We start from the raw sequence: 8,963 nt of genomic DNA, 5'->3' as shown, positions 1-8,963 counted from the left end.
ATATAATTTATCTTTGTTTCATAGTACAGTTTAATTTTTGTTCAGTTTAGTCTTGATTTCTCAATTTGCAGTATGTTTGCCAATTGGCTGTGCAGCCAGACTTATTTGCCATTCCTTTTGCTTCCTCCCTCTCAACCATACAATTTTTAAATTCCTCATCAATCCACTGGGATTTAATGGTTTTTAATAATTGTCTTATTGGTTGCATGCTTATTAGTAACTGGAATAAGGAATTTCATAAATGTTCCAACCTATGTGTTGTAACATTGTGTTGTGATAATTGCGTTGTTTCCTCTATAACCTGTTACTTTATATGCCTTGCCACCGTGATAGGCCTAAAGCCAAGTAAATAAGAACACACAGTGGCAGAATAAATTCAACATCTGTCCAGTGAAGTCCACAAAACATATTGCATGTAACACACAGTTACATGACCTACAGCATTGTCAAGCAAGTTAATGTGTCCGACATTTTCAGACTATAAAAAAACTATTTATTTAGAACCACGGAGACTTACCGAAGTCGCAAAGAAAACAGGAGCTGTCTCCAATATTCCAGCACCATTTCAACTTCAACATCATCAAATCCCCTATACTTATTATAATACAGTGACAACTAAAAGATACCAAAAACGATTTATTTCCGATCAACGTCAGCAAATTATGATGTGGCTGTCCATGGGACTGATTTGTGTGTGTGTGTCTATGTATGCTTGGGGGCATGCGTGCAATTAGAAAACATGTTGACTCGCCCTACTTATAGCGAAACGACAATGCCATCCTCCTCTCTCTCATGTTTCCGGAACAGTCTGTAACTCTGTCATACATTACCCGCTTTTGGTTTCTGTTGTCCTAGGCTACCATAGCTACAATGCTTGCTCGCTAGCCTAACTTCCTTTCATGGATTGGGCAACTATGCGCTAGCTAGTTAACATTAGCCTACTAGATACATCTAGCTACATATTGAACTTCCATCCAGGGGCACAATGTATGAATTTATGGTTGATTCAGAATGGCCATTATAATCATTAGCCAGTACAGATAATTAAGTAAACCCACAAGTCCAAATCCCTATCTCCATCTATGCATAATTTAGGAAAGGGACAACTTTAACTAGCTAGCCACCGAAGGACAACAACACAATGAGAGTCTGAGGTCTTTAGTCCTCTGGAGCAGGATTTCATCAAGGATCTCTCTGTACTTTACTTCGTTCATCTTTCATTCAATCCTGACTAGTCTCCCAGTCCCTGCCGCTGAAAAACATCCCTGCCACCACCATGCTTCACCGAGCCCACTGTGTTCTTGGGAACATTCAATGCTGTAGAAATGTTTTGATACCCTTCCCCCGATCTGTGCCTCGACAACAATCCTGTCTCGGAGCTCTACGGACAATTCCTTCGACCTCATGGCTTGGTTTTTGCTCTGACATGCACTGTCAACTGTGGGACCTTATATAGGCAGATGTGTAGGTGTGTGCCTTTCCAAATCATGTCCAATCAATTGAATTCACTACAGGTGGACTTCAATCAAGTTGTAAAAACATCAAGGATGATCAATGGAAACAGGATGCACCAATTTCGAGTCTGAATACTTATGTAAATAAGGTATTTCTGTGTTTTATTTTGAATACATTTGCAAAAAATGTTAAAACCTGTTTTCACTTTGTCATTATGGGGTATTGTGTGTAGATTGCTGAGGATTTGTTTTTTTATAATCCATTTTAGAATAAGGCTGTAATGTAACATGATGGGGAAAAAGTCAAGGGGTCTGAATACTTTCTGAAGCTACTGTATTGTGTTCCCTCCAGGTTGTAGAAAATAACAGAAGCTATGAATGATCTGTTCAGACCCCAGTCATACCTACAGTATCTACATAATTTTAAAAAGGTGCTGTTGTAGTATTCAAGGAAAAATACCCCACTTCTTTGTTGAAGATCAAACAAAAACACTATTGTAAATACTACAGTATTTATACTGTAGTAAACTGTAAATAATAAAGTGTACAACAGTCATGTCCGAGAAAACACTACAGTGAATACTATAGTATTTATACCATGGTATACTATTTAAATAGAGTACAGGCTTCACTGAATGACACCAGAGACAGAACACAATATGGAATTTTATTGAATAGTTTAGGGTAGGCCTCGATGCTGAGGACAGGTGTAGGGCTGGGGAGGTGGAAAGTTGTTGGAAGACTGTAGCTGCAAAACAGCAAGTGGGATACACAAGGTTTGAATTGACATATTAATACCCCTAGATTAATTATATTGATAGTTCTTTGTATATATCCATAAAAATGATGCTGATTCGTGATTTTGACTGGCCTGTCTGTCTCATACCGACTCCCGACACATTCATTACTATGGGACAGCTGGAGATCGAATTTGAATATTGAAACAATGTTGCAAATGTCAGAGACAGACAGCAAGGTTTATACAAATCTCTACTGTTGAAAACTAAATATTAGTCTAAAATAAATGTGAGATAATGTCTCGATTTTTTATAGTGGAGATCAAGTTTATAAATTGCCTGGCTGGGCTGATGAGACATTGGATTGCGCAGTCAGATGGAACAGAGTAAATGGGCATTTTAACGTCATAGATTTAGCCGGTGGTAACTTGTGGAATAGACACAGACTGGGGTGTCTATTCCACAAGTGCAAGTGCTGGTTAAGTGTTATTTTTTGCGGGATTATTTAAGATACTGTTTGAAGAGGTAGGGTTTCAGATGTTTTCAGAGATGAGTAGGGACTCTGCTGTCCTAGCTTCAGGGGGATGCTGGTTTCACCATTGTGGTGCCAGGACAGAGGAGAGCTTGGACTGGGCTGAGCGGGAGATGCCCTCCCATGGGGTGGGAGCCAAGAGACCTGAGGTGGCAGAACGGAGTGCTCAGGTTGGGGTGAAGGGGTTGAGCATAGCCTGAAGGTGGGGAGGGGCAGTTCCTCTTGCTGTTCCATAGGTAAGCACCATGGTCTTGTAGGGGATGCAAGCTTCAACTGGAAACCAGTGGAGTGTGCGGAGAAGCGGGATGTCATGAGAAAACTTGGGAAGGTTGAAAACCAGATGGGCTGCTGCGTTCTGGATAAGTTACAAGGGTTTGATGGCACAAGCAGCGAGCCCAGCCAACAGCGAGTTGCAGTAGTCCAGATCGGAGAGGACAAGTGCCTGGATTAGGACCTGCGCCACTTCTTGTGTGAGGTAGGGTCGTACTCTACGGATGTTGTAGAGCATGAACCTGCAGGGGCGGGTCACTGCTTTGATGTTTAGAGAATGACAGGGTTACACCAAGGTTATTTGCGCTCTGGGAGGGCGACACTGTGGAGTTGTCAACTGTGATGGAGAGGTCTTGGAGCGGGCAGGCCTTTCCCGGGAGGAAGAGCAGTTCTGTCTTGTTGAGCTTGAGGTGGTGGGCCGACATCCAAGTTGAGATATCTGCCAGGCATGCAGAGATGCATGTCGAAACCTGGGTGTCAGAAGGGGGAAGGAGAAAAGTAGTTGAGTGTCATCCGCATAGCAATGATAGGAGAGACCATGTGAGGATATGACAGAGCCGAGTGACTTGGTGTATAAAGAAAAGAGAATAGGGCCTAGAACCGAGCCCTGAGGGACACCAGTAGTGAGAGTACGTGGGGCAGACACAGATCCTCTCCACGGCACCTGAAAGGAACGGCCTGCCAGGTAGGATTCAATCCAAGAGTGTGCATAGGATGAGAACAGAGGAGAGAGTCAGCTTTGGCAGTGCGGAGAGCCTCTGTGACACAGAGAAGAGCAGTCTCAGTTGAGTGACCCGTCTTGAAGCCTGACTGGTTTGGGTCAAAAAGATTGTTCGGAGAGATATTCAGAAAGTTGATCAGAGACAGCACACTCAAGTGTTTTGGAAATAAAATAAAGAAGGATACAGGTCTATAGTTTTTGACATCAGATGAGTCAAGTGTTTCTTGAGCAGGGGAGCAACTCGGACATTTTGAAGTCAGAGGGGACGCAGCAAGTGGTCAGGGATGAGTTGATGAGGGAAGTGAGAAGGTCTCCAGAAGGGAGGAGGGGATGGGGTCGAGCGGGCAGGTTGTCGGGCCGCCAGACCTCACCAGTTGCAGGAAGTCATCTGGAGAGAGAGGGGAAAAAGAGGTCAAGGCATAGGGTAGTTATTTCTGTGTGAGTGAGACCAGTGGACTCGATAGGCTGAGTGAATGAGTGGCGGATGTCATCAACCTTTTTTTCAGTGGTTGACAAATTCATCAGCAGAGAGGGAGGAGGGAGGGGTGGAGGATTAAGGAGGGAGGAGAAGGTGGAAAAGAGTTTCCTAGGGTTAGGCAGAAGCTTGAAAATTTAGAGTGATAGATAGTGGCTTTAGCAGCAGATACAGAGGAAGAGGAGGGAGTGAAAGGATGATAGTTCCTCCGAAAGTTTAGTTCTCCTCCATTTTCACTCAGCTGCCCGCAGCCCTGTTCTGTAAGCTTGCAATGAGTCACTCAGCCACAGAGCAGGAAGGGAGGGCCAAGTTGGCCGGGAGGAAAGTGGACAGTGCGAGTCATAGGATGCGGAAAGGGAGGAGAGTAGGGTCGAAGAGGCAGAATCAGGAGACAGAAAGAAGAAGGATTTAGCAGAAGGGAGAGATGATAGGATAGAAGAGGAGAGAGTAGGAGAGTGAAAGTGAGTATTGCGACGGCATCTGGGTAGGGGCTAAGTGGTTAGGGTTGGAGGAAAGGGAGACAGAAAAGGAAACAAAGTAGTGATCAGAGACCTGGAGAGGGGTTGCAGTGAGATTAGTAGGCGAGCAGCCTCTAGTAAAGATGAGGTCAAGCGTATTGCCTGTCTTGTGAGTTGGAGGGGACTGGGAAAGGGTGAGGTCAAAAGAGGCAAGGAGGGGAAAGAGAGAGTTGGAATGAAATTAATCGAAGGAGGAATTGAAGACAGACTTTGGGAGTTATGAGTTTCCTAGATGAATGAAAAGTGATGATCCATTCAGACCAGCCTTACTGATTGAACTTTCATAACTTCATAGTATTTTTTCATGTGGAAATCTATAGTCTTGATCAACAAGCTAACTTAATAAAGGGCAACAAGGAAATAAAGGAGAAAGAAGACACAACAGGCTAAGTTGACTTCACATGTGAAACGGTTTGACAACTATGGCCAGTTTGTTGGCTATCAGGCTCACTCATTGAATTACCATAGACCTCAGCTATTTTTAAGAGTCCAGGCTTCTGATTGACTCGACCGCCTATGCCTCTCTCTTTATCTTTCTGTCTCTCGACCTCTTTATCTACTCTCCCTCTCCCATTCTTTCCCAAGCAGAGGCAGAACGAGAGTTATAGCTACCATAAAAGGGCAGATAATGCGTTGTTAACTAATTTGGTGTGCTCCGAGCTGATATATCCCTTCACTCCAAATCTTTATGACTGTAATAAAAGCCCAATGCTAATGCTTGCCATGCACAATCAAGCTCAGATCATCAGAGAGAATGGTGAAGGTAGAGGAAGTAGGAGAGGAAAGGAACAAGGGGAAAGTGCAAAGTGGGGTTCAAAGATACCAGGTAATTCAGTAGGATCCACCATGGAATTGATAGAAAGAGAAGACAGGTATGGATGGCAGTTGAGCTGTTCCACCTTTAACTCGATCATGGATTCATGCTTTGTCAAACTGGAATTTTAAATGGAATCATTCTAGTCGTTAATAACAGAGAGTGGAGGTGGATATGAAACAGAGCAGTCAGAGACTTTTCACATTTTTGTCACAGAAAGCACAGGTGGAACTCCAGTCCAGGTATCAAACTGAAAATGTCATTAAGAAAGATTGTGAATATGACATATAGGCAAAGAAGATTGTTATGAAGGAAGATACTATACTACTTACTGTATGTAGGTGTTAAAAAATAAAGACATTTCGCTTGGATTTTTGCGTGCCAACTCTGTATGTGTAGGGCTTCCCTCTAACTGTGACTTGTATAACTGGCTCTGTGTACATGGCTTGCTTATTGGTGCCCTACTGCCCTACAGTAGCGTCTAACACTCCAATAGAGCCCTGCACAGGCATTAATTTTAAGCCTGAGTCCTAACCATGCCCGTGATGTTCCCAGTCAGCTACAATTTCAGAATTGTAGATTTCCACATTTTTTACTTTTCTTAATTTGTTGTTGAGTTAAAAAAGCCCTGTACACATTGTTCCTCCCTGAAAGTGTCCCATTGCTAAACAATAAGTAGAAACACAGGATCAGGATTGGGGAATGCCTGCTTTTAATGACCACAACACCCTTTTTTGTCTTTACTATGTGAAAATGTATGTCAGATGTGTTACTATGGCAACTGGGGGGAGTCCACCCTGCTGAATAAACAGCCCATCTGTTTAGTAGCTCTGCAGGACAGAGGTAGAGGGAGAGAGAAACAGGAAATTACCTCGTAGCTAGCTGGGCTGGGCCCTCTCTGGGAGGGGCTGGACTGGGGCTACCTGGCAGGAGGCCCTGACCTCCAGGCTCCACACACCTGCTGAGACTCACATCCAGGTGCTGCTGCCTCATCAGGCTCCCTCTGTTTGGGGAACTGTGGGGTGGGGTTGGGGGATGCTGGCTGGCTGGAGGGTTGGGAGGAGGAACATGTTGAGACGGAAGGGAAGGGGCAGACTGGCTCAGTCTTTCCACCACTGAGAAACCAGAAGAGTGCAATGTACAGTGCAGGAGTGGAGGAAGGGGAGGAGAGGAACTTTCAGGAGTTTTAAAAATCCCAATTTTTATGCTGTTTTCAGTTTTACTGCTGACTGGGCTACTTCATGGTATTTTGATATACAGCATTTTTGCACAAATGTGCTCCCTGCTTGATAAAAGGGGTAAAATCAATCATACTTCATACAATCATGCAATTATACTTGTATCATAATGTATCATGACACTATAACAAAATTATTATTAAACAGTAACACAAAAGCATTGGTCATTTGTCGACTGAATGTTGAAAGGCGTGGAAACAATGTCCAATAATGAGAATGTTTAGAAACTCAAGTAGGAAAGTGCTGAAAAAGCCTTAAACTTCAGGTTGGCCCTTGCTTTTCAAAGAACACTCACCTACATTGAGTAGCCTACGATTCATGGTCTATGAGAACTGTCCTGTAAGCTCAAATTCCTCAGAACTTCTATCTAATTCACCCCAATGTTGGTTAGGCTTGACTGTAATTTTGTATCCTTTTTTTACAAATTCAAAAGTGTACATGTCTTGATTGTAGTTGTGAGTTTGAACAGTAAATCAACAGTGTTTGGAGTGAGCATGGCTTTCATATTACCACAGGGGGGCAACATTGAGCAGAGAATGAATTTACATTTTTTATTGAAGAATGTGTTGAAGAACACATTCGTATTTACAATGACAGCAAAACGCTCCTAACTGCTGCCAATGCATAATAAAGATAAATGATGTCACTATACTGTACTAATCCCTTTCCAGTTCACAACATTTCATGCCAAACCACACAGGTCCATTGGCAGTGCAGTGTGTCATGACGCCTGCCCTGTGTCAAGAGTTGTTTATGTGTACAACTATCAAAAGAGAATTACAATTCATATGTTACGAATTAGCAAAATGTACAATATGTTACGAATTTGAAAAATGTATGATATGTTATGAATTCTAGATAGGTGGCTAACCTAGGGTTAAGTTTAGGAGTTAGGTTAAAGGGTTAGGGGAAGGGTTAGATAACATGCCAAGTAGTTGCAAAGTAGCTAAAAAATACCCACAACCTTTGGGTTGCTAGATGTTCATGTTATACGCCCACCCTGACCAACAACCCTACTTTAGTTTTTGCCTTATTAAGTAACCACCTGTCTTATGTACCCATACCAAACGTAACATACCATACTAATTTGAGTGTCCTGGATTTAAGTGTACTATGTTATGTCTAGTCTATAAGAGCAGGCTGTTGCAGAGGCAGTGAGGAATGAAGGAACGAGGCACATGATGGATCTGGCCTCCAGTCTCTACTTCACCCTACAGTTCTCATCACACTCCAAGGTAATCTTTCGTACTTCATTTAGATCGTACTCCAAACAAGGAGCTGATTTAAAAATCACTAGAAGGCAGCAACAAGTAATCATTATCTAAGTGTACCGTGAAGAGGATTACGGTAACAATGTTGAATATATCATTGTGAGTATGCAATAAATGTGCGTGGTATGCACACTAACTAAGCACTCAGAAGATTTGCTCTCACAAGACACACCACAGCGCAGTGTGAAACCACCATAGTGCAGGCCCTCTGAGTCTTTTGACACCCAGATGTGGAGGGAGTGAGTTGTGTGCAGTGTGCGCTTTCCCCCTGATCGACCGTGGGGTGAAAGAGCGCCCACCTGTTACATGTTAGTTTAAAACTTCTTGGATCTACCCATCCCGGATCCGGGAGAATTGTCATCAACAGACACTAAGTAGCATAACGCAACGGACAAAAAAAATCTTACTAGAAACTATTAATGAAATCACAAGTGAAATATATTCAAACACAGCTTAGCCTTTTGTTAATCACCCTGTAATCTCAGATTTTTGAAAATATGCTTTACAGCTAAAGCAAGACAAGCATTTGTGTAAGTTTATCGATAGCCTAGCATAGCATTATGCCTAGCTAGCAGCAGGCAATCTGGTCACGAAAATCAGAAACGTAATCAAATTAAATCATTTACCTTTGATGAGCTTCGGATGTTTTCATTCACGAGACTCCCAGTTAGATAGCAAATGTTCCTTTTTCCAGAAAAACATTTTTGGAGCCAAAAATAGCTCCGTTTGTTCTTCACGTTTGTCTTAGAAAACGACCAGAAATTGCGGTCAAGACAACCCGAAAAATGTTCCAAATTAGCTCCATAATATCGACAGAAACATGGCAAACGTTGTTTATAATCAATCCTCAAGGTGTTTTTCAAATATCTATTAGATAATATATCAACCGGGACAGAGCTTTTTTCAGTAAGACCGGGTGGAAAAATGGCTACC

General features: G+C 42.7%; 1 pseudogene; it reads right to left on the bottom strand.

The window, feature by feature from the left end:
- Positions 1-2,692: 2,692 nt before the first annotated feature.
- On the bottom strand, positions 2,693-6,764 carry LOC139412645 (uncharacterized; annotated as a pseudogene).
- Between the last annotated feature and the right edge of the window lie 2,199 nt (positions 6,765-8,963).

The sequence above is a fragment of the Oncorhynchus clarkii genome, chromosome 7 (assembly GCF_045791955.1).
Source record: "Oncorhynchus clarkii lewisi isolate Uvic-CL-2024 chromosome 7, UVic_Ocla_1.0, whole genome shotgun sequence".
Taxonomy (NCBI): Eukaryota; Metazoa; Chordata; class Actinopteri; order Salmoniformes; family Salmonidae; genus Oncorhynchus; species Oncorhynchus clarkii.
The sequence above is the reverse complement of the archived record's forward strand: the minus strand, read 5'-3'. Positions and strand labels throughout refer to the sequence as shown.